This window comes from Oryctolagus cuniculus, chromosome 15, assembly GCF_964237555.1.
Source record: "Oryctolagus cuniculus chromosome 15, mOryCun1.1, whole genome shotgun sequence".
In the NCBI taxonomy this organism is placed as follows: Eukaryota; Metazoa; Chordata; class Mammalia; order Lagomorpha; family Leporidae; genus Oryctolagus; species Oryctolagus cuniculus.
Window position 1 is genome coordinate 19,498,878 of NC_091446.1, and position 26,350 is coordinate 19,525,227.

Sequence of the window (26,350 nt, forward strand, 5' to 3'; positions counted from 1 at the left end):
GACACACAAAGTATAAAGTACTGTTTGAAGATTGGTTTTTCCATTAATTCTCATAGTACAACACATTAAGGACAGAGGTCCTACATGGGTAGCAAGTGCACAGTGACTCCTGTTATTGATTTAACAACTGACATTCTTATTTATAAAGCCTTGCCTATTTCTATAGCTATTCCTGTTCCTGCTCCTGACCGAGCGTGAAGGCAAAAGGTGGAACTGAGGTTGGGAGAAGCAGGAGGTGCCTCTGACCCAGAGGAAAACCACTGTTTGTTAGGATACTGGTGCCACGGTGGTGGGGGACATGTGCTACAGTGCATGGTGCAGTGATCCTCCATGGAAGCGGAAGAGGGTACTATAAACACACGGTTATAGCAAGGACAGAACTGTATAGGGGACAAAGGCAGGGACATACACAGGGGACAGCTGTGTGTCGGGGACAAAGGCAGAGAAAGGTTGAGAACTAGCGAATTTAATAAGCATTCTCCTGGGAGGTGGAAGACATGAGCTGGACCTGGCTTCATCACCCACCCAAACCAGGCACCAAGTCCTTGTGGCTCAAGATGTCCAAGTACCAAGTACAACTGTCCCCTGGAATCCAGGAGGCATTGGTTCCAGAACCCCAGAGGAGGCCAAGATCCAAGGGTACTCAAGTGCCTTATTTAAAATGGTGTCACATCTGCAAATAACCTATACACATCTCCAGATCACTAATAATACCTGACATAATATAAATGCTATCTCAAGAGTTGTTAGATCCTATCGTTTAGGGAACAATGACAAGAGGAAAAAATAATCTGTACTTGTTCAGTACAGATGATATTCATTTACTATACCTGGTTGGTTGAGTCCACAGATACAGAACCTGTGGACACAGAGGGCTACCCGGACATAAGAACTTAGGGATATAACATGGAGCCATTAAAATGTAATGTTTAGATTAAGTTGCCACTTGACATGCCAGCATCTGTTATAGGAGCACAGGTTCAAGTCCTGGCTGCTCTGTTTTGGATCCAGCTCCCGCTAATGTATCTGGGAGACAGCAGAGGATGACCCAAGTACTTGGGCCCCTGCTACCCACATGGGAGACTAGGATGGAGTTCCAGGCTCCTGCTTTGGCCTGGCACAGCTGCAGCTGTTGTAGCCATTTAGAGAATGAACCAGTGGATAGACAGATTAATCAATCTCTCTCTCCTTCTCCCCTCCCCCAACTCCGCTGTCTTTCAAAGAAATAAATCTTTCTTTAAAAAGTAATGCTTACCATCCACATACTATTTAGTATTATTTTTAAACCATGCACAAAGTTGTGTATGGAAGAGTATTAATCTTACAGTCGTGTGAAAGATAAAATAACCCTTTGATAAGAAAATTACTCATCAGAGGACACATTAGCCATTAAACAGAGCTTGTTTCAGATGATGGAATCATAGGTAATTCTTTCCTTGGGTAAAGTTTGCAGTTCTTTCATAAACATCTACTTTTCAATTAAAAGTAATTTTTGTAATTCGAAAGAATTCATCTAGGTTAATACAGCCTCCATCAAGCTTACAGGGCTTTCAAATGACCCCCTCCCTGTGACCCCTGGACCATTCCCCTTCCCCACCCCCGACCAAGACATCTGGCACAACCCCTTCCTATGGCAGGACTCCCTCCTGGGAAACTGCCCGCCCCACAGTAAGGGCAAGGCACAGAAGCGAGGCGTCTGCAGATCTGGCTTCCTGGGAAGGCCAAGGCTCGGGGTTCAGATGGGGTTTTGCACACATATTCCAGGAAGGCTCTTTGCAAAATGGGAGGGATCATGCTGGTCCATTGTTCTGGAATCACAGAGGTTCCTGTCACCACCTCAGATTTCTCTGCCAGAAAGATCAAGGCCGTACCCGCGGAGATCTGCCTGGCGCATGCCACAGCTTGACCGCAGCAGCCTGGCTCTTTCCCCTGGGCCGTCCCTCCCCGTCCCCTTCCCCTCACTGCACACCGTCAGGTGGCACCAAGGGGGAAAGGGCAGGACTACACTCCACCATGGACGTGGGCTTGGTCCTGGCGTCTCCAGTTTAATATTCTGATCTCCTCTGCTGACTCAGGGTAGAGCTAGGTCATGGTTTTTTCTGTTGTGTGGGCAGTTACAAAGAGAAAAGTAACCAATGAGAACTCCAGGTGAGCCAGGGCTTAGAGGCAACACCTCTAATTCTCATTGGTTGCCTCTGTTTGTCTCTGTTTCTGCATGATAATCTTGTTAGAAACAAATCTCTGCCCACTCTGAATGGGCAGAGCTGGTCTCTGCTATTGTCCCTCCCCTATCCACTGTTGGGATAATCCAGGGGCTGCTTGCAACAGCCCAGTTCTTGGCCAAGAGGGACAGAGGCACCCATGGCCTGAGAGCCCAACACACATGGGCATGGGTGGAAACCTCCCTGGGGTCTCTCCTCCCCTCCCCTGCCTTTCTCCCCCCTCCCATCCTCTTCCTTTTTCTTAGCCCTTTGAAAACTAAGTCGCAACTCAAGGTGAAATTCTCCAACCATCAGTTTCTCCTCAAAACCAAAAAAAGCAGGGAAAGATGGCCCAAGTCCATGGGCCCTTAGCACCCTTGTGGGAGTCCAGGATGAAGCTCTTGGCTCCAGGCTTCAGCCTGGCTCAGCCCTGGCCACTGCGGCCATCTGGGGAGTGAACCAGCAAATGGAAGATCTCTCTTTCTCTCTCTCTCTGCCTTTCAAATAAATAAAATAATCATTCAAAACAAATGAAACTAGAACTGATTCTGCCATCTTTAGCTACGTGGGGCGGTGAGGAGAAGATAAACCAGGGAAGCTGAGGTCTGCAGCCCCTGGTATGGGAGAAAAACAGTGAGTCAGACACAAAGGGGCCCCTTAACAGGACCACGTTAGAAGCCCCAGCCTCTCGTTAGAAGCAGATGTAAGAACACAAGGCAGGGTTCCTTCCCAGAAGGATCAGGCCCAGCCTCTGGAAAGGCTCCATCCTGCAGACAAAGGGCAGCCCAGCCCGTGCGTGGAAGAAGCCAGGCAGGAGCCGTGAGTCAGCCAGCATGGGAATGTGCCCCTCCTAGGACAGGAAACAGGCTCTTTGTTGAGTGGGGTTTTGATTCCCATCTGGCTAACTACTGTTCCTCTGTACACTCTCCAGGGCCCATGAAACAGAAGCAGGAAGCATCACTAAGTTTTCCAGATTGGCTCTGAGGTTGGCATTTGGCATAGTGGTTAAGGTCCCACTTGGGATGTCTGCATCCCACATCTGGGTGCTTGGGTTCAAGACCTGGCTCTGCTCTGTGGCAGCTCCGCACACCCTGGAAGGCAGCAGGTAACGGCTCAGGTGGTTAGGTCCCAACCCAGACTGAGTTCCTTGCTCCTGGTATTAGCCTGGTCCAGCCTTGGCAGCTTCAGGAATTTTGGGACTGAATCAATACATGGAGTCTCTCCCTCTCTCTCTCTCTCAAATAAATTAAATAAAATTTTTTAAAAGACTGAACATAGCTTCCAGAGGCATTGTTCTCTTGGACACACAGCATGACCATATCCTCAGGACCTTTGCATAAGCTATCCTCTCTACCTGAAACGTCCCTCCTGGGATTTGCACAGCCCAACAGGGCAGCCATCAGCCACATGTAGCTATCTAAATTCAAGTTGGTAGCATTAAACTTAACACTCAGTTCCTCAGCTGCACTAGCCACGTTTCAAGCATTCAACAGCCAGGGGTGACCAGCAGCTACCACACTGGGCAGTGCAGTATGGAACATCTCCAGCAGGCCGAGTTCTGTTGGACAACACTGCTTCAAGCCTTCCTGGGACTGGTTCCTTCTCAAGGTCAGGTGTCTGTGCCACTGTCTTCTTCTCAAAGAGGCCATGTCACACCTAGTTATCTAAAGCAGGAATCTAAACCATTCTTGGGTTTGAGTGTTTGTCCCTGAAATCAGGAATTTAGTCCCAATGTCTGATGTTAATGGTACAACAGGGTGGAAACTTAATCCAGTTCTGGTGTTTGGAGGCAGGGCCTTTGGGAAGGGATTAAATTAGATTAGGTCATTTGGGTGGCGCCCCAACGACTGAATTCTGATGACTTTTTTTCCCCCTGAAACCTTTTTAAGGAATACAAACTTCATGCTTTTCATAAATACAACTTTAGGAATATAGTGATTCTTCCCACCATACCTGCCCTCCCATTCCTGTTCCTCCTCCCCCTCCTATTCCCATTCTTATTTTCTACTAAGATCTATTTTCAATTAACTTTATACACATACAATTAACTCTATACTAAGTAAAGAGTTCAACAAGTTGTTATATAAAAAAAAAACCTGTTCCTCAACAGTCGAGACAGAGACAAGGACTGTTCAAAGTCACTGCATCTCCAAGTGTTAATTTCACTCTATAAATTACCTTTTAGGTGCTCTGTTAGTTACCACAGATCAGGGAACACATATGGCATTTGTCCTTTAGGGACTGGCTTATTTCACTAAGTATGATGTTTTCTAGTTTTGTTGCAAATGACAGGATTTCATTCTTTTTTATGACTGTGTAGTATTCCACGGTGTATATATCCCATAATTTCTTCATCCAGCCTTCAGTTGACCTGCTGACATTTTAAGAGACTGGAGAGACACAGAGAGAGACATGCACACTCCCCGTCTCTTGCTACCTCCATGTTCTGATCTGCCTTGGGACTCCAACAGCAGGACCACCATCTCCAGAGGCCAAACCAATGGGGTACACCCAGCCTTGGACTGTGAGCTTCCAGAACCAGCAGCCAAAACAATCTCCTTCCATTGAGAAGTTAGAGGGCCTCAAATAGTTCATTGTAGGAACACGAAAACGACTGAGACAGTCACCCCCTATCCTACCTTCAGCATTCTAAAACCACTTTATTTATTCTGTGTTACTGCCTGTCCCTCAATGACAGCAGAATCTCACCTGTCTTTTCTACTGCTGTATGCCCAGCACCTGGAACAGTACTTGGCACAAGCAGAGCTCAATGCCATTGAATAAATGGCTCACAGGAGGGCCTGTCTCACACTCTGGGATCAGAAGACATGAGACAGCTACAGGTCTGGTGGGCCCAGATAACACCTAAGCATGGGTCCCTTCAGGAGCACCTGAGGAGAATGAGTGTTGGTGTGGATGCGGAGGTAGTGCAGAGTAGCTGAAGCCCATCTGTGCCCGGTCTTCCTCCAAGATCACCAGTTGCCTTTAATCCCTTGTAGGTGTCAATCAACACACCATGCCCAGCACTTTGCAATGCCTTCTCCTCCTGCTTTTTCAAGAGCACAAATAACCCTTAAGCCACACTATCAGACATTCTATTATAAAAAAAAAAGATTTATTTATTTACTTGAAAGTGAGAGTTACACAGAGAGGAAAACCAGAGAGAGAGAGGTCTTCCATGCGCTGGTTCACTACCCAAATGGCCACAACAGCCAGAGCCACGCCGATCCGATGCCAGGAGCCAGGAGCTTCTTCCAGGTCTCCCACGTAGGGGCAGGGGCCCAAGGATTTGGGCCATCTTCTACTGCTATCCCAGGCCACAGTGTACTCTGTAGTATACTCTGTGAGTTGGTTCTGAGTTCTCCTCTGCAACAGGAGGAACCACCAGAAGACAACTTTGTTGTTTATTTATTTATTTGACAGGTAGAGTTAGAGAGAGAGAGAGAGAGAGAGAGAGAGAGAGAGAGAGAAAGGTCTTCCATCCGTTGGTTCGCCCCCCAAATGGCCACTACGGCTTGCGCTGTGCCGATCTGAAGCCAGGAGCCAGGTGCTTCTTCCTAGTTTCCCATGCACTTGGGCCATTCTCCATTGCCTTCCCGGGCCACAGCAGAGAGCTGGACTAGAAGAGGAGCAACCGGGACCAGAAACCGGTGCCCATATGGGATGCCGGCGTAGCAGGCGGAGGATTAACCAAGTGAGCCATGGTGCCGGGCCTGACAACTTTGTTCTAATATTTACTTAGAAGAAAATTTGAATGGTATGAGCATTATGTTCCATAAAACATGATCACTGTGGTCAAACACCAGAGCTGTATAAAGATATGAAAGTTAGAAAACCTAACCATGCGTCACATGAAACTGATCTTTCAAAAAAAGCTAAGCACAAAAGTCACCTTTGTATGGAATCAAAATATTTAGCAACATAATCAGAGAAGTTGGGCATGGAAAAGAGTCTGTTCTTGGGAGGAGAAAAACCAACAAACAGAAAGCAAAGGAAAAGCAGGCTGCATCTGAGCTGTGCACCAAACTAGGGAAGGAACCCTTCACAGCGAAGGATGCGGAGGGGCTGCAGGCTGACAGCCCTATGCTTGCCAAGAAAGAAAGGAGCGGCTTGGAGCAGCCATGGCTGTCTACCTTCTCATTCTTGCCGAAGAGAGAAACTGTATTCTTCGCTTTTTTTCCTTTAAATAGCACATGGCGATTGTTTGCTGAGGCATTAGCTGATTTCTTAGTGGCATTAATTAATAAATGCGCCAAATTCACTTGTGTAGGAGCACTGCAGACCAATGGGGTTTAAGAGAATTGGCAAGCAGATACAGCTTTCACTCCAGCCAAGTTTTAAGTTGACTTCCAATATCTATCTTGAAATGATTTATAGAAAACTGGGCCTGCTCTGATATGTAAATGTGTTAATCATCAGACTGCAGAAAATCTGGTGACAGGCAACAAAGACTAGTTCCACCACCAAGATTCCTCTCTATTGTCCTTTGCATGGGCACTTGCACACCTGCCAAACTGGGGCAAAGGTTACACTCATGGCAATGAGCCCAGATAGGGGAGGGCGCAGATGGTGTGAGGAAGGGGAAGACAAGAGCTAGCAGATCAACCAATCAACCTCATGAGCAACGGGATGACACATATCCCAGGCAGGTCTCTCTCACCTCAGCAGCTCCTCTGACTCAGTTTCTCTCCTAGGTGACCATAATTGAGTCCTCTGCATACGGCAAGACTGGAGACACTGAGTGGGCAAGGACTCCATAATAACCAGCAGGGTTCTCTCCACATAGTAAAAATCCATCCAGTGCATTCTGAATCAATAAATGATTTAAAGGCTTTGTCTCACATTGATGCACTTCAGATTTCTATCCACATTCGGAACATGAGGACTAACCAGTCAAAAATTTGCTCTTGACATTGGGATTTAAAGGTTTAGCATCTTGATCTAGCACAACTGGTCAAAACTGATGTTCAGGGCAAACCAAAGATTGGGCTCACAAACCTGTGAGTGGCCCCAACTTATCCATTTGCGTATCCTAAGCCACCAGCAGAGTCAGGAATCTGCCTTCATTGTCACAGACACACGTCGGAGCATTAAGGATCAGGGCAGAGAAGTGGCTGCTGACTAATGCCGTCTCTGCAGCCTGAACCAAAGCCAGCTGCCCTCACAGCTGCCTCAGACTTGAATAGGCTGGACCCTGGCGGCTCAGGGCAGCTCAGGACCAGGCCAAGAAGGTTGGGAAAGGATATAGGAGTAGTTTTCCTTTGATGGTTATATTGTCAAGGCAAAGACTGTGCTTATTGGCCAACCAATTAAGGCTACCCCTTGAGGCAAGGACAAGCGGCATCAGGCAAGATGGGCTTTCCAGTTTCACAACATGAACCAGCAGCCAGCAAAAGTCTCATGCATTTCCCCCCAAAAGTCTACACTGGATCAGCCTCCCATATGGCCACTAATCTCTTAAAACAAACAAAAACATTCCCTTAATCGTTCTGCACTGTAAATGTTAAATTTCCCAAGACAAATGACATGGTTGTTGAACACAAATACATAATTTTATACAATAAAAATATAACAGCTATTTCCCAGAAGGGGAGGTTAGGTGAGTTCAGTTACTTGGATGAACCTCTGGCCACAGCAACTCTGGATAAATCACATAAACACGCTGAAGAGTTGAAAAGATAGCACAGCCTTGCCAGGCCAATGTGAGAATAAGCCTGAACCCAACCAAACAGTTCAAGGATTATCTGAGTGCCAGAGCTGTTTTCACCTTGTAGACGCTGGAAGGGTAAGGATGACAGAGGACAAGGCCCAGCACATGTTCAACATAAAGACTCTCACAGGACACTTTTCCTGGCATTGAGCTGGGACCCAAAGGGCCATACTCGCAGGAGCAGGATGAACCAGAGCGTCTGTCCTGTCCCTCCCCCAACACCATGGGCCCAGAGAGAAGCCTGAGCAAAGCAGAAGAAGAAAAAGGAAAGAGCAAAAGTTCACTGAGATGTGACCACAGCCCTGCCCTCAAACAGATTCGTACCTGCAGCAACACAGACACAGGTCGGCAATGAATTTGATTTGTAGCCACTCTAAAATGCAACAGCAGTACAACAACAGCACACTTACTCTAAGTCTCAGGGAATCTGCACAGATAATTTCTTCAGGATAATAATTAACAAAATAGTCAGGCATAGATGGAAATAGATAATCATGCACATGAGGAAATAGGGCCACATGAGTGCAAATGTATAAAAGAGCAGAGAGCAGAAACCCGCCTGGACAGGCCCCAGATACAAATGAGTTCAGTTTCTATGTGCTGACCACATGAAAAAGGAAGCACCAAGCTTGCAAACATCTGCAGAGAACCCAAAACTATAAAAACTGACTTAGTAGATCCGGAAAAGAATCAAACAGAACTTTTAGAAAGGAAAAATTTAGAGGCAAATAAAAATCTTAATAGAAGTGTTTGGCAAAAGATCAGAAACAACAGAAGAGATGAGAAGGAACCAGAGCTTAGATCACAGGAAACAGCCTAGAAAACAGCATCAAAAAGCAAAAACATGGAAAACACAAAAGAATGGATTTACTACTCTGAGGACACAATGAGATGTGCCATACACTTGGCAGGGTCCTAGAAGGCAACCATAGGGATCAGGATGAGGTAACATGGAAGAAATCAAAGCAGAGATTTTCCAGAACTGAAAGACATCTATGGAGTCAAAGGTCCAGAGAATCTCCAGCAGAATAAATACAAAGGAATGCACACCTGGATACATCACAGTTACCCGTAATCAAAACCAAGCAAAAAGCTTAAAGGAAAAATATAGACTGCCTTAAAATGAACGAAGCTAGAATAAAAAATGATATCTCAACACCAAAAGTGGATGCCAGATAAACTGAATAATGCCTTTCATATGCTGAGAGAGCATACCACCGACCTGTAATTCTACACACTAATATGGAAAGTGGAATAATGGCTCCCATGGACACATAGGGAATACTCCCTGGAAACGTGACTACTACCTGATAAAGTAAAAAAAAAAAAAAAAAAAAAAAAGACAGTCCAAATGTGATAGTTAAGAATCCTGAGAGGGGTTGCTCACCCTGGGTTATCTGGGTGGGCCCAAAATGTAATGAGAAGTGTAATTCTAAGAGAGAGGCAGGGGATACTTCTCACCAAGAAGAAAGCAATGTATCAGAAGAGAGACCTGAAGATGCCAGTGACTCTAGCTGCTGGCTTCGGGGACAGAGGAGGGAGCCAGGAACCAAGGAATGCAGAGAACACTGGAAAAGGCAATGATCCCCTGCTCACACCTGAAGAACGGGTTCAGCTCTAGTGATAACCTTGACTTTGGCCCCGGAAAACTGAGCTGGGGCTTCTGTCCTCCACAATATTCTTTACTTAAGAATAAATTTGTTCATGGTAATTTGTTACAGCAACCTTAGACAACAAAGACAACGGTCAAAAATAGTCTTCCACCATGGAGGTGAAATCCAGGAGTTGTCAGGAATATAAAACCTGGAAGAGTTAAACACCAGCAAAGGAGGTCTGAAGGCTGTGTTTCCAGCAGAAAAAAAAGTGACCCTGGGAAAAGACTGGAAATGCACAAGAATGAACAGCAAAGAAAGTAGCAAATGCATGAGAGAACTGAAATGAAGGCCCACAGTGTGTTTTGTTGCTTTCTTTCAAAAATACAGAATTAAAACATCCAACAATGAGAAAAAGGATGTTAGGAAAAGTGAAATTTTTTTTTTTTTTTGACAGGCAGAGTGGACAGTGAGAGAGAGACAGAGAGAAAGGTCTTCCTTTGCCGTTGGTTCACCCTCCAATGGCCGCCGCAGTCAGCGCGCTGCGGCCAGCGCACCGCGCTGATCCGATGGCAGGAGCCAGGAGCCAGGTGCTTTTCCTGGTCTCCCATGGGGTGCAGGGCCCAAACACCTGGGCCATCCTCCACTGCACTCCCTGGCCACAGCAGAGAGCTGGCCTGGAAGAGGGGCAACCGGGACAGAATCCGGCGCCCCAACCGGGACTAGAACCCGGTGTGCCGGCGCCGCAAGGCGGAGGATTAGCCTAGTGAGCCGCGGCGCTGGCTGAAATGTTTTTAGAGTATTCTAAGAACCTTGAAATAGGAAATTGTAAGTTTTAGATACGGCTAAGTATAAACATTATAATCTCCACAGTAGAAGCCAGATAGAACTTTCAACCTAGTGGAGAGAAATACAGGTGGTAAAACTACAGAGAAAGCAAAGTTAACACAGCCTACGTGCGGAAGGGGAGGTGAGATGGGACAGGGACAGGCAGGGGCTTGTGTGTGCCAGAGGTATCTCATATTTACTGACCTGGAATAGTTACACTGATGCTGGTTCATTTGTTAAACTCTACATTCATTTTTTTGCTATAAATGCAATATTTTGCAATGGAAAATGATTTTTAAAAATATATATTTGTCCCTTTCAACCATACTCTATGTCCAGCCTCTTCAACCACAGGCTAATGTTTATAAGATCAAAAAGTTGGAACAGGCGCTGTGGTGTAGTGGGTAGGGCCACCACCTGCAGTGCCAGCATCCCATATGGGCACTGGTTCGAGTACTGGTTGCTCCACTTCCCATTCAGTTCCCTGCTAATGTGTCTGGGAAAGCAGTGGAAGATGGCCCAAGTCCTTGGGCCCCTGAACCCACATGAGAGACCTAGAGGAAGCACCTGGCTTTGGCTTGACGCAGCTCCAGCCGTTGCAGCCTCATGGACAGTAAACCAGAGGATGGAAGACTACTTTATCTCTCTCCCTCTCCCTGTCCCTGTCCCTGTCCCTCTGCCTCTGCCTCTCCCACTCCCTCTCCCTCTGCCTCTCTGTAACAACTCTGCCTTTCAAATAAATAAATAAACCTTTAAAAAGAAAGAAAAGCAGATTAGGTTACTCTTTAAAAAAAATATCAAAAAGTCATAGATACGTCCACATAACACATGGGTGTTCATGGCAGCTTTATTCAGAACTTCCAAAACCTGGAAGCCATTCAGATGGCCTTCAGTAGGAGAATGGATAACTTATCTAGACAGTGGAATAGTATTCAGCACTAAAAACAAACAAGCTACCGAGCCACAAAAATACATGGAAGAACCTTCACTGAATATCACTTAAGTGAAAGAAGCCAGTCGGAAAAGGCCACTTGTTGCGTGATTCCAACTATGTGGCAGTTAGAAAAGGCAAAACTATGGAGACAGCAAAGAGATAAGTGGTTGCCAGAGGCTGGGGGAGGCGGAAGGAACAGAAAGAGCACAGAAGACTTTTAGAGCAGTGAAAGTTCTGTGTGACACTATAATGATGGCTCTCTGAAATTGTGCTTTTGTCCAAACACATGGGCTACACAACCAGTGTGAACTATGGACTTGGGGAGATGAGGATGAGCCAAGGCGGGTTCCTCAATTGTGATAAATGTTGCACTCTGGTGGGAGACATTGCTCCTAGGGGAACTGCATGTGTCGGGGCAGAGAACATGTGGGAACTCTCTGTACCTTTGTCTCAGTTTTGCTGTGACCCTAAGAAAAAAGGAGTTTGTGGGGTCTGGTGTTGTGGTGTACTGGGTTAAGTTGCCATCTTTGATGCCAGCATCCTGTATGGGTTCCAGTTGGAGTCCTGGCTGCTGCACTTCCCATCCAGCTCCCCGCTAATGCACCTGGGAAAGCAGCAGAGGCTTGCCCAAGTCTTTGGGTCCCTGCACCCACGTGGAGGAAGCTCTTGGCTCCTGGGTTCAGCCTGGCCCAGCCCCAGTTGTTGCAGCCATCTGGGGAGTGAACCAGCAGATAGAAGATCTCTCTTTCTCTCTATTTATCTCTATCTCTCCCCCCCACTCTCTGTAACTCTGCCTTTCAAATAAATAAAATAAATCTTAAAAAAAAAGTTTGCCTCAGAGAAATGTCTTCTTTCCCCCAAGTTCCTTTCCAAAATCCAACATCAACAGTTATTTATTTGCACATTGCAATGCCAATGCTTTCACCCAGCAAACCCTTTTTCTATTTAAACAAAAAATCCATAGATGATTTCTCCACAGTCTATCTCATCCAGCTTCCATCAACACACACATAAATTATTATACCCACTCTATGGGTGATACATCTTAAGTCTAATGAAGTTAAAGGATTTATCCAAGCTCATATAGGCTTCAAAAAGACAGTTAATTAAAAATAACTTCTCTTTCCATTTTTCAAAAAAATTGAAAATCTAGTTTTTACTCTCCTGTCGTCCTGCTCCACATGTGACAAACACCTGGGGATTTCTCAGTGTTGTATCTGTTGCACTGAGACGCCCCTGCCCCTTGCCTATTTAAGAAAGACCAGTGACCACAAATGTGTGAGTTGAGTGCCTGTAATTAGCTGTGCTTTTGCAAGACTCGCCCTTAATATCGATGTAACCACACATTTCAAATGGTGCAACAGCAGAGATTTTAAAAACAGAACACGTCCTCAAGCCCGGACTTGCGTGTGGCTCCCCAATGAGATGCTCACCAAAAACAATGCTGCTACCCCACGAAAAACAAGCATCACCCCAAAGGGGGCACACCATTCTAGAGAAGAGCAGACATTACCCCAGAACAGAAAACCAGCGTCAGGGAGGGAGCTTGACACAGCTCGCCCAGAGTGGGCGGGGAGGAGCAAGAGCACAAACGAGGGAACTAAGGAATAAATCTGCACAGATTTTTTTTTTTGACAGAGATGGAGGAAGGAGGGCAAGGGAGGAGGAGAGCTCCCCCACCCACTGGTTTGCTTCTCAAATGCCTGAAGCAAGCCCTGACTGAAGCCAGGATCTGGGAACCCAACACAGGTTTCCCACTTGGTTGGCAGGAACCCAGCTACCTGAGCCATCAGCTGCTGCTCCTGGGATGCACAATGGCAGTAAGCTAGCACTGGGAGCAGAGCCAGGACTTGAACCTGGGCACTCTGATGTGCACTGTGGGCATCTCAACTGGTGGCTTAATTGCTAGAATGAACACTTACCTCTTCAGAGTTTAAAAAAAAATTTTGCCATGGGACTAGCTTTGTGTTGCAGCAGGTTAAGTGGCTGCCCGCAACACTGGCAACTCATACAAGTCCCAGTTTGAATCTCAGCTGCTCTGCTTCCAACCCAGCTTGCTGCTAATGTGCCTGGAAAAGCAGCAGAAGATGGCCCAAGTGGTTGAGGCCTACCATCTACATAGGAGACCTACATGGAGTTCCAGGCTCCTGGCTTTGGTCTGGCTCAGCTTCCCTTATTGAAGACATTTGGGGAGTAAATCAACAGGTGGAAGATTTCTCTGTTTCTCCTCTCTGTAACTCTTGACTTTCAAATAAATAAATAAATAAATATATCTTTTTAAAAATTTTGTGTTGGGCACAGCGCCATGGCTCACTTGGCTGGCTAATCCTCCGCCTGCGGTGCCGGCATCCCATACAGGCGCCAGGTTCTAGTCCCGGTTGCTCCTCTTCTAGTCCAGCTCTCTGCTGTGGCCCCGGAAGGCAGTGGAGGATGGCCCAAGTGCTTGGGCCTCTGCACCCACATGGGAGACCAGGAGGAAGCACCTGGCTCCTGGCTTCGGATCGGCTCAGCGCTGGCTGTAGTGGCCATTTGGGGGGTGAACCAACAGAGGGAAGACCTTTCTCTCTGTCTGTCTCTCTCACTGTCTATAACTCTGCCCGTCAAATAAATAAATAAATAAATCCTTAAAAAATTTTTTGTGTTAATACAAATAAATATTAAAGAGCACCTTCATTTATTTCTAACTCTATATAATTTCCTAGCAAAATGAAACACCTGCCATAAAGCACAAGATTTCCAGCGTGGATCCCTGAAAATATAAGAACATCATATCTGTTTCTGGCTCCTATGCACTTCTCCCAAGTCCCTCTTATTGTCAACCTCTGTGCAAACTCCATCATTCCACTGGACCCTCTTAAGCAAGGACACTCTCTTCACATATGTCAACAAGCTGAGAAGAAAGCTTAAAAGTTACAGAGCCAAAACCACAGCGTGCATTTTGAGAACCACAGTTTTTAAAAAGCAAAGCCATCTTCACTACGATGGTCCGAGTCACAGAGAGTCATAGTGTGTTCATTTTTAGGGCATCCCTTGAGTGTTCCCTATCACATGATACTGTGGCAACAGTGTGCAGTTCTTGCAGACCCCTTCTTCCTCAAATCACTTGGCAAGGAGAGAACACAGAAGACACAAGGAGGAGACGGCTAAACAAAGTGAAGAAATGTCTGTTCTCCAAGAAATGGAGACAAGAAAGGAAATGATTAGATTAAGGCCACAATGGAAAAACGCGATTCTTCAGCACATTTAATGGAAATAGTGTGCTGAATGGAGGTAGTATCTTTGTCTACACCCTAATCTGCTGCTTCTACAACTACCTCTCAAGTTAGTCTCCAAGTTGCCTCTTAAAATTCATTCCTACAGCAAAGACAGGCCATTAGAGAATGCCCTGCCTTTTAACCCTGAACTTGTTATCTAGCCCTCAGACCGGTTTTGCAGAGAAAGTTCGAAGAATCTGTCCACACATAAATTACTTAAGATGACTGAGCTCTTGGTTACAACGCCCCTGGATTGACAGCAGTGATAATTCTAATTATAAATACCCAGCCCCGGTGGAAAACTATGCTGCCTCTCCCTCTCTTTGTCTTCAGAGCTCTCTCACTACAGTCAAAAAGGAAATGAGCCCCTTCATTACTATGGGCTCATCCTATCAGCCCATTTCACAGATGAAAAAACTCAGGCAGGACAAGTCAGCAGGTGCAACAGGGTTCCAAGACTCCTGCTTTCAAAGTACCAGCCCTCACCCTGATCAAAACACTGGTATCCCCGAACTCCCCAAGCCATAGACCCACCAGGCCCTTCCCCCGCTCATCCCATTTACCCACGTGTGTGTCTTGGCTCTTTGTCAGGTCTCATGATGCCAGGGCAATCACGGAGACCAATTAAGCTGGTGCGTCAATGTCAGCAGCATGCGGCTCCTACTCAGTCCCAGCTAATTAAGAACCTCTGCCACCAAGTCATGAGCACAGTGTTCACCCTGAGGCACCCAGGTCCACCCTGCCAAGGACAACAGCAAGGTCCAGGGCTTGAAAGAAATTAGGCAGAGCCTATAAATGAAGAGAGCCAGCGAGTAGAATGGACTGCAGTGATAACCACTGCCCTGCTTGTGCAAGTGTGCTCCCCATACGTTCTTCCTTCTCTGCTCCTCTGGAGACTGGAGAGAACACGGCAGAGCTGGCAAGGGAGGGGGACTTAGCACACCATCAGTCCCACCCTCTGCTTGCAGAGTGAGAAGCCCCTGAGAGGAATGTCTTCACACACACACACACACACACACACAGCTTGCTCACGGCTCTGCTAGGACAAGATTCAGTCTTTGAGAGCTGACAATCTCCCCTGTAACTCCCACATTGCACACTGAGGTTAGTGGTTGCTTTGCGCATTCTTAAAAATGTTTTGAACACAGAAACATGTTTAAATATAACAAGCTCTCATGTTCCCACCATCCAGAATCAACCAACATTTTGGCTTAGTCCAGGTTTACCTCTGCGTACGCTGTGAGATCAAGTTAACAGTTGTCTCTAGAAAGCCACTTACCTCACAGTGAGTCTGCAGAGCTCAGCCTTCCCCACTGACTTGCAACATGCAGCCACTCCATGCCCAGTGCACATTTTTTTTAATTTTTTTTATTATTATTATTTGACAGAGTTACAGACAGTGAGAGAGACAGAGAGAAAGGTCTTCCTTCCGTTGGTTCGCTCCCCAAATGGCCGCCACAGCTGGCGCTGCACCGATCCAAAGCCAGGATCCAGGTGCTTCTCCCTGGTTTCCCATGTGGGTGCAGAGGCCCAAGCACTTGGGCCATCTTCCACTGCCCTCCCGGGCCACAGCAGAGAGCTGGACTAGAAGAGGAGCAACCAGGACTAGAACCCAGAACCCATATGGGATGCCGGCACTGCAGGCAGAGGATTAACCAAGTGAGCCACTTCGCCGGCCCCAATGCACACTTTTTCTTAGGTTTGTTTCCCTGCTCCCCACTTGCCTCTTTTGTTACAAGTAACACTTGAAGTTTCTTAGATTTTGAGGCTACACAACCACATTGCCTTCATGTAATAAGAACTTTAAAAAAAGATTTTATTTATCTGAGAGGCAGAGTTACAGACAGACGGAGGGAGAGACAGAGAGAAAGGTCTTCCATCCACTGGCTCATTCCCCAAATGGCCACAATGGCTGGAGTTGAGCCGATCTGGAGCCAGGAGCCAGGAGCTTCTCCCAGGTCTCTCATGTGGATGCAGGGCCCAAGCACCTGGGCCACCTTCCACTGCTCTCCCAGGCCATAAGCAGAGAGCTAGACCAGAAGAGGAGCAGCCAGGACTTGAACTGGCGCACATATGGGATGATGGTGCTGGAGGCAAAGGCTTAGCCTACTACTCCACAGCGCTGGCCCTGTAAAAACTCTCTGCCATCCTACCGCTCCATTTATTTTTCTTGTCTTGTGGCACTGGCTGAGTCTTCCAGCAGAACGCTGACTAGCAGAGGTGATATCTACTATCCTTATGTTTTTTTCTGATGCTAATAAGAATGCTTCTAAGATTTCCCAGTGAGCATGACGTTGGTCATGGGTCTTTTTTACGTTTTCAGATTACATCTTCCCAGCTAGTTGGTTCCTTCAGAGCAAGACCTGAGTCACATGCAACTTCCTATCCACTATGGCATGGTGCTTTTTCACACAGCAGGTATAAAATAAATATTTACTGATTGCTTACAGATGTTTAAATGCCACTACTGTAGAGTTTATTTATTTTATTGACATTTCCTATTTCTCTAGCTCGAGTAAATGTTGTAGATGCTGGGGCAACATTTAGTCAGATTTTTAAGTTTATTTATTTACTTGAAAGGCATAGAGAAAGAAAGAGAGAGAGAGAGCTTCCATCTGCTGGTTCACTCTCCAAACACCTACAACAGTCAGGGCTGGGCCAGGCCAAAGCCAGGAATGAGTGACAGGGATCCAAATATTTGGGCCATCATCTGCTGCCTCACAGGTGCATTAACAGGAAGCTGGATTGGAAGCAGAAGCAGGACTTGATCCCAGGCATGCTGATATGAGATGCAGGCATCCCAAGTGACTTGCCAGATTTTTTTTTTTTTTTTTTTGACAGGCAGAGTTAGACAGTGAGAGAGAGAGACAGAAAGAAAGGTCTTCCTTCCGCTGGTTCACCCCCTAAATGGCCACTATGGCCAGCGCACTGTGCTGATCCGAAGCCAGGAGCCAGGTGATTCCTCCTGGTCTCCCCTGCAGGTGCAGGGCCCAAGCACTTGGGCCATCCTCCACTGCCTTCCCGGGCCACAGCAGAGAGCTGGACTGGAAGAGGAGCAACCAGGACAGAATCTGGTGCCCCAACCAGGACTAGAACCAGGAGTGCCGGCACTGCAGGCGGAGGATTAGCCTAGTGAGCCGTGGCGCCGGCCGCCAGATGGTTTTAAGGTGAGTGCTCTTTAAGTGTGTATGCACACACATGCTTCTGTTGTGCGTGTAGGCAGGTGTGTGTGTGCACATATGCCTGTGCACACACTTGATGGAGATGGTAACTCATCTAATGAAGCTCCAGGTTTCACGAAGACATTCTGGTTTCTAAGCAGTGAATTCTCTTGGGCACTGGGGTTTTGATGGCTGCTGCACCTGCTCCATCCTTGTTCACCCCATCTGAACGAGGCTGATCTGTAGTCACTGGCCCCTGAGAGGGTCATTGATTTTTTCAGATCCACCAGGTCCTATTCCTCTGTGCTACATGTGCAGCCCAACAGGAGCAAGGCCACAGGCCTCCCGCTGCTCAGAGAGAACACAAATTCCCAGGAGTACAGCCAGACAACCCCCCCAATCAAGGTTGTGCACACAAAACCACCAGGAATGCCACTTGGTAGTGATGAGAAAACGCCTGGTGGGAGGGAGAGAGAAAGCCAGGCTGCAGGCATGTTTCCTTCCCTAGTGGCCCTGCTCCCTGTGCCAGGGGCCGAAACCCTGCTCTCATGCACACAGAAGGGGAGGAGACAGACAGGGGCCCTGATTTGGGGTCCCTCCACCCTGAGCTATCCTTAGTCTTGTCCACACAAACAGCTGAGAGGGAGGGACCCAGGAGTAAAATCAGAACAACCGATTTTACCCTCGGCAGTAGAGTACCAAGGTCACATGGGGGCCGGGGCATGAGGCACAGAGAAGAGCACACTCCTCTTGAGGACAGAAGACCTGGGTTCAAGTCTCAGCCCCGCCACTCACTTGCCATCTCATCATAGCCACCTTTCAACTTCTAAGTGCCTCATCTGAAAAATGGGAACAGCTACTAGAGCCCCAAGAACTATTCCAGCATGGGCCAGATATGAGTGACAGTGTGGGTTGTCCCTGAAAAGTCCCAGGGCCCCTGAAAGAAAGGTGCTTTTAGACTAGTGAGGGACGACCCCTGGGTGTACCTTGCAGGACCCAGGCAAGCTGAGAAGCCAGGATTAGCCATGAGCCGGCCTCGGCCAGAAAACCACATAAAGCTTCCCTAGCAGTATCATTAAAACTCCTTTCATCACTTAGCAACCTGTGTCAGGACACAGCCAGCCCAATACAGGCCAGAGCAGAAAAGCCAGAGAGCCAGGCCTTGAGGGTCTCTCATCGGTCCCCCTGGGCCACCCTCCTCTCCTCCCTCTGCCTCCCTACACCTAAGCAGGGACACAGTTCCCCTCCTCTCCCTTCCCATTGCCAATGTGCTTGTCAGCACGCTGGCCAGGGTGACTACAGCAGCTCCCACCCTCTGTCCTCCCCTTCAGTACCCCCTGCTCAAAGCCACGAGAGTTGTCTCCCTAAACAGTTAAAGTGGAAAACATCACTCCGTGGCTGCAAACCTTCTGTAGCTGTCACTTGCCCCAAATAAGCCCAGATGTCTCAGAAAGGCATTCGGCTCTGAGCTGGGTTGATCTTCCCTTCATGTCCCCTCCAGACCTTTCGCCTCTGTAGCTGCAGCCACCACTGACCAGAGACACTCTCTGTACCTGTCCAACCCCAGCTTGGGTCAGCTGGCCCCTCCTTCCTGCATGCCTCCTGCACTGCCCCTGCTCAGAAAGAGCTGGAGGCCTGCCTCTCCTCCCCGGCGCAGGAGCTTCCTTGAGGGCTCGGGCCACGTTTGAGTCTTCTCGTCACACCCCACAGCACCTTTACGTGGGGTGGTGCAGAACGCCAACTGGAGGCTGAACAGCACAGATCAACCTGAGAACATGGTGCATAATGGAGCGGCTAGACACCAAGGCCAGCTGCTGTGTGATTCCGTTTCTATGATCTCTCCAAAGAGGCAGGGGCAGAGACACAAAGGTAGAAAGGTACAGGCTCTCCTCGGCACAGATAAAAAGGTTCTAGAACCAGACAGTGGTGACAGCAGTACAACATTATGAATGTGATGACAGTAGGGATGCTCAAAACGGTGAATTTTATTTTATGTGTGTTTTACTACACGCACACACACACACACACACACACCCCACTAAGGCTGAAAAGATAGGGATGCAGAGCTAGGAAGTGTGTACTTTTCAGAGCCTAATTTTTCTCTGTAATTTCAAGAGTCAACAGACTACTCCTGCTCCTGCATCTCCACATCCAGCCAAGTCCCCCATGTTCCCCTGCCACCTCCTCTCAGGGACCCCAGCCTCAGTAGCTCTCGTTTCCAGAAACACCCACATAACACACCCCAGCATGAAAGCGTGGCTGCCCTTGATGTAGGCAGGCAGATAGGATAAAATCAATTAGATTGGTGAGCTGGAAGACCATGCCCCCAGTGTGATCTCACACCCCTACCTGACCCCACCAGTATACCCACCTGCCAGTCAAACTACATAACCACTCCCCCTTTGGGAGTAAATAAAGACCTGGAGCACTATAGGCCCTGCCCTTGCTGCCCCCGAAGTGGCCTTCCGGCAGCTGGCTCTCTGCTTTCCTGCCTACATGCTTCCTCCACGAGGCTCATGGCCTGCTCTCTGCCTTTGCTTTGCTGCCCCCGCTAAGCTACCGGTGGCTGCTCAACCATATGCTTGCTCCATGTTGCTCCTGGCCTGCTCTCTGCTTGGTATAGACCCACAAGATTATTAATATTAAAAATTATTTCTTAAAGATTTATTTTATTTATTTGAAAGAGAGTTACAGCAAAAAGTAGAGACAAGGAGAGAGGTCTTCCATCCACTGGTTCACTCCCCCAGATGGCTGCAACAGCTGGAGCTGCACCGATTCGAAGCCAGGAGGCAAGAGTTTCTTCCAGGTCTCCCATGCGGGTGCAGGGGCCCAAGCACTTGGGCCATCCTCTGCTGCTATCCCAGGCCATAGTAGAGAGCTGGATTGGAAGAGGAGCAGCCAGGACTAGAACTGGTGCCCATATGGGATGCTGGAGCTTCAGGCCTGGGCTTTAACCTGCTGTGCCACAGCACTGGCCCCCAATATTAAAAATTATTAATAAGCCGGCCGATATCACCCTGAATCCTTTTCTGGCTGCCATGCAGGTGCCGGTGTTAGCTCCACAGCTCAGTACATGGTGAGCTCTTTGTGGCAGTCACCTGAGCCCCTGACAATGAGGAAGCCCCTGGTATAAAAAACAAACAACAAAAACACAGTAAGGAAGTCCCTCATGATGCAGAAGCCCCTGGCCAAAAAAACAAACAACAAAAACACAGTAAGGAAGTCCCTCATGATGCAGAAGCCCCTGGCCAGTGGCAACCTGCCCCAGAGATACACGCCCCAGATTAGAATCTGTGTGACAGCAGTGGTCAGCACCCACCTGTCCAGCTTGCCCACGGCTCCTTTGCAGTGCATTTTAACAAATGTAACTCTGCCCCCTCCCTCTGTCTTCCAGTGCTGGTAACGCTGGCCACAGTCCAGGGCTCCATTCACTCTTTAAGGGCAGGGCCTGCCTGGAACCTTCCCTCAGGGTTCACGCACCTGACCTTGCAGTGGAAACCAAACTGCTTCTGTGTTTTTCCCAGTGTTCACTTGCATTTTAGCTGAAACGTTCTCACGTTCTTCTGGCCAGCAAAATCATAACAGTCAGTCCCCTTTTGCCATGATTCAATCTCAGGAAATGCCTTTTTGCCACAGAATGACTGAACCATTGCTGCCCATTGTTCTCACACAGAGGAAAACAAAGTTTACCTCCACTCTCTCCACTTAGAGAAAGTTTCGCTCCTCTACCTCAAACACACACTGTGTGGACATCAAAAGGGGCTGCAGGTTGCATTTTACTAGATCAAGCCAGTAAATAAAAGCAGGTGAGGCTAGAGCTTAAGACTGGATTCATCTAAGGTTTAAAATGAGCTTTTACTTTAAAACTTAAAAAGAGTTTTCTTTTTCTCACTCATTTTCGTCTACTTAGGAATTAGCAAGGGAAATCTAGATACAAACCAAGTCCAGTACCTGGGATCTACTCCTTAGCTGTGGCCTTTGCCAGCCCCGCCTAAGTGAGTTTCCTATGCACAAAATGGGAATAAAATTGCCTTAGAGGAGCAGTGACTGGCTCTGGACCTGCAGGAGGTACAGTCAGTCTTCGAGTCCAGGAGGTCAGGAAGTGGGAAGCAGGAATGCACCCCTGGGCCTGGGCTCCAGGCCCCTGCGCAGCTGGTCAGCTGACCCTGCAGGTGGGTGGCCCCGTGGAAGTGCCCTTTCTCTTCGAGAACAGCTCAAACAAGGGTTTTCAAAATCAGCACTCAACTCTCCTCTTTCAGATGATAATGTCAGTACCAGCAACATGCAACCAGGTGGAGATTATTTTCAGATAGGATTTTCTTAAACTTTCTATCCTGAAATAATTAGACTCATGAGAAGTCGCAAAGATACTAGAGAGAGGTTCATGTCCTTGTCACCCAGTTTCCCCCCATGGTAGCATCTTATACACCCCTCTTCTGTGGTTTTTCTTTCCATGGTTTCAGTTACTGTGGTCAACCACGGTCTCAAAATATTAAATGGAAAGTTCCAAAAGTCAACAATCCATAAATTTTATAATTTTTATAGAGCATTATACTTGTTCTATTTTATTATTGGTTATCATTATTAATCTCTTACCGTGCCTAATTTATAAATTAAGCTTTATCCATAGATACGAATATACAGGAAAAAGCATCGTGTACACAGGGTTCAGCACTATGCACGGTCAGGCACCCACTGGGGGTCTTGGAACGTGTCCTCCATGGATAAAGGGGGTCCTCCTTGGATAAAGCAATGCACCAGGCTAAGGACTTTAGTCAAACGACTGGGTTTCACATGCACCATTGTTTTAAGTGTACAGACTGCAGATGTCAAAGTAAAGCAAGCACTGGTGTAGAAATACTACCACTGCTGCAATAAAATCAATACGATGCCATTTTGACAGGCAGTTCAGAACATGCCTATGTTGCTGCATTACAAACAGTCCTCTGCCCACGGCGAGGGGATATTTGCAGCATCCTGCTCCATCCAATCTCCCATCCCGCAGGTAACGAGGTCTCACAGATCTGTGTTCTCACAAGAGTTCTACAAGAACGAGGGAGAAAGGGTTGGCGTTTCCTTTTCCAGAGGGGCAGTCGGAGCACACAGCAGTCCTTACTCCAGGCCCACACCCAGAGCCACAGGATTCCCACGTCTTCATGGGCCTCTCCAAGTGGAACTTGGTGCTAGCCTTGAAATGCGCCAGCTCCACTGAGCAATGCCACCATCTGGTGGTCAGACCGTGAACTAAAACATGAACTAAGCTGCTCTGCCTTTGTGGCCCTGAGTCACCTTTTACACCCACTCCAGCAGGCTCTGCTTAAGGTGCAGCACTTTGCAATAAAGACTGCTTTGAAAAGAGAACAGCCCCTCCACGGGAGATTAAATACAGCTGCAAATTCTTTGAAGCCCCTCCCGTTGAGAGGTGAGTCTACTTTCCCATGCTGTGATCAGGCTGGCCTCTGCACTTGCTTTGAAACAGAATGCCCAGGCAGCAAGGGGTGCTGTGCGAATTCCAAGCCTTGTCTCAGGAGGCCTCAGAGCTCCGCCTCTGTCCCTTGTCAACAAGCCCAGGCTGCCTCCTGCAGGGTGACACTGCACAGGGAACGAGAGGGGGAGAGGCCCAGCTGTCTCAGCCATTTCTTCAGGGGCCCCAGACACGTGAATGGGGCCAGCGGGTCCCCCTGAACTGCCACCCAATGCAGCAGTGAGTGAGCCCAGGCAGCACCTGCTGAAGGCAACTCAAGTCTTAGCCCACAGAAATCAAGAGAAATAGCAAACTGTTCGAAGCCACCAAGTTCCCAGGTGGCATAGAATATAGCGGTAAATAACTGATACACACTCTCAAAGTCATATTTAAGAAGTCTATACCCTGGAATGCAACTTTAAGACTCTTAATACGATGGCCTGGCTATGGCATACCTGGTAAAGTCACCACCTGCAACACCAAAATCCCATATGGGCTCCTTCTCGGTCTATGACTCTGCCTATATTTTTAAAAGATTTTTATTTATTTGAGAGGCAGGAGAGAGAGAGAGAGAGAGAGATCAAGACAGAAAGAAAGGTCTTCCATCAGCTGGTTCACTCCCCCAAGTGGCTGCAATGGCCAGAGTTGGACCAATCTGAAACCAGGAGCCAGGAGCTTCTTCCAGATTTCCCATATGGGTGTAGGGGCCCAAGCACTTGGGCCATCCTCCGCTGCTTTCGCAGGCCATTAGCAGGGAGCTGGATTGGAAGTGGAGCCGTTAGGACTCAAACTGGCACCCATAAGGGATGCTGGTGCTACAGATGAAAGCTTAACCTAGTATACCACAGCGCTGGCCCCAATTAACAGGTTTTGTTTTGTTTTGTTTTTTGCTTTTTTTTTTTTTTTTTTTTTTTTTTGACAGGCAGAGTGGACAGTGAGAGAGAGAGACAGAGAGAAAGGTCTTCCTTTTGCCATTGGTTCACCCTCCAATGGCCGCCGCGGCCGGCGCGCTGCGGCCGGCACACCGCGCTGATCCGATGGCAGGAGCCAGGAGCCAGGTGCTTCTCCTGGTCTCCCATGGGGTACAGGGCCCAAGCACCTGGGCCATCCTCCACTGCACTCCCTGGCCACAGCAGAGAGCTGGCCCCCAATTAACAGTTTTTTAAAGACTGTTATCGTCAGGTGTCTGCTAAAGAAATGCAGCATCTAAAGCCCAGGGGAAAAAAAAGTGTTATTTTCAGGGGCCAGTGCTGTGACATAGTGGGTAAAGCAGCCTCCTACAGTGCTGACATCCCATATGGGCACCTGTTTGAGACCCGGCTGCTCCAATTCCAATCCAGCTCTCTGCTATGGCCTGGGAAAGCAGTAGAAGATGACCCAAGTCCTTGGGCCCCTGCACCTATGTGAGAGACCTGGAAGAAGCTCCTGGCTCCTGGCTTCAGATCGGCGCAGCTCTGACCATTATGGCCATCATCTGGGGAGCGAACCAGCAGATGGAAGACCTCTCTCTCTCTCTCTCTCTCTCTCTCTCTCTCTCTCTCCCTCCCTCCCTCCCTCCCTCCCTCTCCCTCTCTCTCTGTGTAACTCTGACTTTTAAGTAAAATAAATAAATCTTTTTAAAAAAAAAAAGACTGTTATTGTCAGTATTACTATTTTAGATTGGGAGAGGGTGCAGTGCAGAGCATGCACTGGCAGCTCCACATGGCAATTCTACTGTTACACAAATTCTGAATGCTGCATACTCTGATTTTCCCATGTATTTTTACCCCACCACATGTTACCTATCATTCATTCATTCATCAAACACTACCTAAGCCTGTTGAAAGTAACAGCTACTGGAATAGGTGCTAAGTACTTCACACTGAATTAAATAGGATGCCTACCCTTGAGAAGGTCATGGCTATTGGAAAAGACACGTGTGCAAGTGCATCCTAACAATAAAGTAGTAAGTGTCAGATTCAAACAGAAGTGACTACCCCCTCTGAGGAAGAAGGGCAAGGACCTATGTTAGTCCCCACCCAATCAAGAAAAGATAAATCACTCCAAATGTCCTTAGAACAAAGGGAATTCAATCTGAGAAATCTGTCACACAGGCAAGAAGGCAAACACAAAAATAGCAGGGACAGGAATGAGAGCAGAGTCCTGGCAGATGCTCAGCCACTGCCAGAGACCCCGCGACAGTGATGGACAGGGACAGAAAGACCCTGGCATCTTCTTCCTCTCCCTCCAATCCCCTGCTGGTACCTGGCACTGGTCAAACCCAGCAGGAGCCTGGCAAAGCAGCCTGTAGGGCCCAGCCCCTGGGGAGTGCAGCACAGCAGGGGAGGAGCAAAGAAGGGGGACGACAGGCATGGGATTTACCACAGGGCTGGCGTGGGCCAGAAAGGCTAGGCAATGGACGCAGAGGATGAGTCGCGCTTTGGAGAGATCATTCCAAACCATCCGCACATCTCTCTCTCACATTCCCATTGCCCTGTCCTCACCCTCAGAGTAGAATGAGCTTTCTTCCTGCAACTCTAGCTCTGCCAGGAAAGAATGGTCCAAGGCCATCACAGCAGAGAGGACGTGAGCCCTTCTCAAGGGAGAATCTCAACAAACATTTGGAATATGCAGCATGAAGCTGTGTGAGAAGGAGGAGAGAGCAATGGGCTTGGAGTCAAGATCTCAGCCAGCGGTGAAGCCAGGGGACCCTGGGTCCTGCCCCTAAATAATAACACCAGGCTAAGAACTCCTCTGAGCCTCACACTCTAAGACAAGCTTATAAAGACAATCCCTATGTAGCCCCACGGGGTCCAGGAGACATTGTGGCTTGATGATGGACAGCAGCTACAGGGCTGTGGGCTCAAATCTAGCTCAGCCTCTCACTATCTGTGATCTGAAGCCAGCTGTTCTCTCTCACAGTCGTTGTTTCCTCATCTGTAAAATGGGATAACTGCTAATTTCCAAGGTTGTTGTAGGGATCAAGTTATGTAATCCCTTGAGGACCTAGGACAGGCGGCCCTCAGAGGGTGGTCCCTGAATCCAGAGCTTCTAAGGCAGGCCTAAACCCCAAACCCCAGCTCTCTGCATTTGAATAGCCCTCCAAGGAATCTGCCGCTGAAGTCTGAGAACCACCGATCTAGCTAAAATATAAAGGGCCCTTGAGAAATAGTAGCTGTTATTGTTATTTTTACAGTTTCAAGGAATAAGTTTAGAAAAGAGAAAGT

General features: G+C 47.9%; 1 protein-coding gene and 1 long non-coding RNA gene across 3 annotated transcripts in view; both read right to left on the reverse strand.

Annotated features, from left to right (window-relative positions):
• The window catches only part of RBM20 (RNA binding motif protein 20), a 217,576-nt gene that overhangs the window by 83,430 nt on the left and 107,796 nt on the right, over nucleotides 1-26,350 (reverse strand). The gene's annotated exons all lie outside the window — the stretch shown is intronic.
• Nucleotides 4,451-18,828, reverse strand: LOC138845475 (uncharacterized). The gene is made up of 2 exons (XR_011382768.1): nucleotides 8,236-18,828; nucleotides 4,451-5,567 (listed from the first exon to the last, which is right to left on the reverse strand). It is a non-coding gene; the product is annotated as an uncharacterized lncRNA (long non-coding RNA).